Consider the following 5,032-nt stretch of genomic DNA (forward strand, 5'->3'; position numbering starts at 1 on the left):
CTTTCTCTCTCCCTCCTTCCCTCTCTTTTTTCTTTCTTTCTTTCTTTTTTTTTGGTCGGTTGTGGGGGCTTGAACTCTGGGCCTGGGCGCTGTCTCTCAGCTCTTCAGCTCAAGGCGAGCTTACAAGGCGAGCGCTCTACCACTTGAGCTACAGCGCCACTTCCGGTTTTCTGGTGGTTTATTGGAGATAGGAGTCTCATGGTCTCTCCTGCCCGGGGCTGGCTTTGAACCGTGATCCTCAGATCTCAGCCTCCTGAGTAGCTAGGATTACAGGCGTGAGCCACCAGCGCCCGGCTTTTCTCTTTCTTTCTTTCCTTTCCTTCCTTCCCTTCCTCCTTCCCTCCCTTCCTCCCTTCTCTCTCTCCTTTCTTTCTTTCTTTCCTTCCTTCCTTCCTTCCTCTCTTTCTCTTTCCTCCCTCCCTCCCTCCCTTCCTTCCTTCCTTCCTTCCCTTCTTTCTTTCTTTCTTTCTTTCTTTCTTTCTTTCTTTCTTTCCTTCCTTCCTTCCTTCCTTCCTTCCTTCCTTCCTTCCTTCCTTCCTTCCTTCTTTCTTTCTTTTTTTTCTTTCTTTCTTTCTTTCTTTCTTTCTTTCTTCCTTCCTTTCTTTCTTTCTTTCTTTCTTTCTTTCTTTCTTTCTTTCTTTCTTTCTTTCTTTCTTTCTTTCTTTCTTTCTTTCTTTCTTTCTTTCTTTCTTCCTTTCTTCCTTTCTTTCTTGTCCTGGGGCTTGAACTTAGGGCCTGGGCACTGTCCCTGAGCTTCTTTTGCTCAACAATAGCACTCTACCACTTGAGCCACAGCACCACTTCTGGCTTTTTCTGTTTATATGGTACTGAGGAATCAAATCCAGGCTTCGTGCATGCTAGGCAAGCACTGTTTCACTAAGCTGCCTTCCCAGTCCTGCCATTTCATGAGTCAGTACATTTCGTTTTTGGACAATGTCACTCTTTCCTTCTCTTTTCCCCATTGTCCCCATCTCATCCCTATCCAGCAAGCCAAGCAGACTCAAGGCCCTGAATTCAAATGCTGAGACTAGCAAGAGCGTGGGGTGGAGGGATAAAACATAGCTACAATGAAGAGGCAAAAAACAGGTATGCATGAATTGACTCACCCAGGTACAATCTAAGCTGAGTGTGGCGGCACATGCTTATAATCCTAACACTGGAGGCAAAGGTAGGAGGATTACTAGTTTGAAGCCAGCGTGGCCTACATAATGAGTTCCTGTCTCGTGTGTGTGTGTGTGTGTGTGTGTGTGTGTGTGTGTGTGTGTGTGTGTGTGTCTGTGTGTCTGTGTACTAATTCAAAGGCAAATTTCCTGGAAAACTCACATAGGAGAGAATAGAATTGGATAAGGCAATTCACATTTGTTTGACCCTCTAGTCTGTATGCGTTATGGCCTTCCCTCCAAATCCCATGTAGTCATTTCTATTATAGCTACAAATAATATAATAAATTTAGTGGCTTCAACAACATAGATTTATTATGTTACAGTTTTGGAGGTCAAAAGTCTAAAATGGATTATAGTGGCAAGGTTGTCTCCTTGTTGTTCAAGTTGTCTCCTTGCCTTTTCCAGCTTTGAGAATTGCCCATATTCCTTGGCTCATGGTTCTTTCCATGCACCTAGCCAGCAATGGCTGATCAAATCTTTCTCCCACGGCATCACTCTATCTCAGACTTCTTCCTTTTTTTCCTATTTATGGATATTTGTGATTACATTGTATTACCTGGAGAACTCTGAGTCTTCTCATTTATACAGTTAATTTTGGGGTGTTGTGGTCATATCTATAAGCTCATTTTCTCTGGAGGCTGAGGCAGGAGGATTGAAAGTTCACACTAGTCTGGGCAATTAAAAAAAAAATTTAAAAAAAGGATGCTAGTTTCATGGTAGAACACTTGTCTAGAATGCTTGAGACCCTGGATTCAATTCCCAGTACCACAAAAAATTTTTAAAAATCTAGATCATCTGATTAGCACACTTTGCTGTGTAACTGACCGTCATAGGTCCTGGGTATTAAACTGTTCTTTTGTTTTCACAACTGCTCAGGGAACAGGTACAGAACAGAACTTAGCCTGCCTTTTTTCTTATTAGCATGGACTTTCAGGTAGCTAAGATCTGAACTAAAGAACGAGTTGAAATCTTTTGGGTTTGGTGAAAGTAAAATAATAAACTCAGCTACTGGGCATTCAATTAGACCAGATTTATTTACTTCTAATCCAGGAATACTCTTGTTATGATAGATTCAGGTAGGAGACCCTTCCCCCCACCTCCACCTAAGTTGTGGACTCAGAATTGTCTAAGTTTTGAGGACTGTACCCTGTTCCTGCCAATGAGATATAGTCAGGGCTGGCTTTTACATTTGAAATGGAGCCAAAGAAAAGTTATTAAGAGATGAGTGCTCTTAAAGGTGAGGGAACATAAGGATTTATAATTTCTGGTCCCACAGTCATAAATCATTTTCTTTTGGCCATCTGTATAATTTTTGCAGAACTCAGGAGATTCTTTTCAAAATGGCCCCTTGGGCTAGCAAACAAAGAAGAAACCCACAAAATCAGTTGTTGCCTGGGCAGCGAGGCAGCAGAGGATGACTCAGATTGGCTGCTACCATGGCAACATTGATTGCCATCACAAGCAGCCGTGGGGTAGATAGTTAACGTGGTTAGAGATCACATAGGCCACCGGCATCAGAATCACCTGGAGTTTGTTTAAAATCTTGAATTCCCAGAATGCATGGCCAGAGATTCATAATTGGTAGCATGGGGCGGGGGAGGAGGGAGAGCAGCAATCTAGAATCTGCCTCTTGGAAAACTCACAGGAATCTTTATGCCGGTAAAGTTAGAGAACCACTAATTGAAGAAAACAGTGTGTCTCTGTTATTTGTAATGAAAAATGCCTGAGCTTTCCTGAGTGCTGAGTATTTAAATTGGCTTTTCAAGATTTTTGCAAAGCAATCTAAGGGCTGAGGATGGAGCTCAGTGATAGAGCACTTGCCTATTGTGCAAGTGGTCTGAGTTCAGTCCCTGCAAACACACACACACACACACAAATAATTATATTAAAAATTCTGCAAGCATAGACCTTTTTTTTTTTTTAATTTTATTTTATTTTATTTGAGAACATACTGTACAGAGGGGTTACAATTACATGGGCAGGATAATGCATACATTTCTTACCAAGCATTGCAGCCTCCTCCTTTGTTTACCCTTCACCTCCCTTCCCACCCTCCCCCCCCCCACCTTTTTTTTTCTACCCCAGAGACATTAACATCTCATGGATCTGTTATGCTTTAAGGGGAAAGTCAGTGCACTATCTCAATTCTCATATCCTGCAAGAGAAGATCTCAAACAAGATGAAAAGTGAGTAGTACATGAATAAGAGCAAAGTTTATTAGTAAAGAAAGACACTTTCCCAGGTTCAAGTAGGTCATCTCAGCAGGTGCCAGTGGCTCATTCCTATAAGCCTAGCTACTCAGGAGGCTGAAATTCGAGGAGCCTGGCTTGAAGCCAGTCTGGGCAAAAAAGTCCATGATCTCTTATCTTCCAGTTAGCTGCCGAAAAATCTGGAAGTGGTAGGGTGCCAGCCTTGAGTGGAAAAAGCCAAGCAAGAGTGTGAGGCCTCAGAATGGTGAGGGGAGGGATGGAGGGAGAGAGGAAAGAAGGAAGGATAAATTAAAATAGTAATAATAAGAAATTCATTTTTTATCTTTATGTAGTTATACAAAGTTGCCATTTAACAAAGCAATTTATGAATACAATGCATATTTTAATATGTATTTTTATTGTAAATGTACTGTACAGAGGGGTTACAGTTACACGAGAAAGGTAATGAGTACATTTCTTATTGAGCATTGTTACCCCCTCCTTTGTTTTTCCCCTACCATACGTTCCCCACTCCCCTAGCTGAAGTTATAAAGTTCGTTTTCAACATAGTGTCTTGTGCATCGCCTTGTTACCATGGATCACCTGTATCCTTGTTTCAGAATTTAATACAATGCATCTTGACCATTGTCATTTCTTTCAACATTCTCACCCATCCCTGCAGCTCACCCCTTCTCTCACGTTTATTTTGTAGGATATACATTGAATTCTCCCACTCTTCTCTTCATTTGTCTCCCCCTCTCCTCTAGACCCCATCATACCCCTTTCAAGTACCCATTTCCTTGTGCTTATTTTGTGGAACTTTGATTTCACCTTTCTAAGACAAAGTTTGAGTTCTCCCTGAACCTACCATATTTCAGTTAATACATTGGTATACATTTGCATACCATTGAATGCATTTATGCATTTATAAGCTAATTCTAGCTTCCACATATCAAGGAAAAAATGCATCTTTTGTCTCTTGGGGCCTGAATTAACATAATTTTTTTCCAGGTCTTTCCATTTCGTTGCAAAGGATACAATATTGTTCTTTTTAATGGGTGAGTACAATTCCATTGCGTATATATACCACATTTTAAAAATCCCATTAGTCCATTTGATGATTTGGGCTGATTACATATCTTAGCTATGGTGAATAGTGCTGCAGTGAACATGGTTGTGCTAGCAGCTTTACTGTAACCCGGTAAAGTCTTTTGGATAGATGCCCAGGAGTGGAATTGCTGGATCATAGGGTAGTTCTATGTAGTTTTTTGAGAAACCTCCATATTGCTTTCCAGAGTAGTTGAATAAGTTTACATTGCCACCAACATAGGGTTCCCTTTTGGTCATATCCTCACCAGCATCTGTTATTGTTTATTTTTATGATTATTTATGTTATTGTTTATTTTATATTTCCCACTGGGGTGAGGTAGAATCTCAGTGTTGTTTTGATTTGCATTTCCTTTATGGCCAGAGATGTTGATATTGCTTCATGTGTCAATTGGTCATTTTCCTTCTTCTGAGAAGTCTTTCTTTAGCTCATTAGGCCAGTTATTAGTAGGGTTATTGGTTCTTCGAGGATTTAATTTTTTTTTTTTTGTCGGTCGTGGGGCTTGAACTCTGGACCTGGGCGCTGTCCCTCAGCTCTTCAGCTCAAGGCGAGCGCTCTACCACTTGAGCTAT

This window comes from Dipodomys spectabilis, unplaced genomic scaffold, assembly GCF_019054845.1.
Source record: "Dipodomys spectabilis isolate Male_0828 unplaced genomic scaffold, ASM1905484v1 ptg000125l, whole genome shotgun sequence".
In the NCBI taxonomy this organism is placed as follows: domain Eukaryota; kingdom Metazoa; phylum Chordata; class Mammalia; order Rodentia; family Heteromyidae; genus Dipodomys; species Dipodomys spectabilis.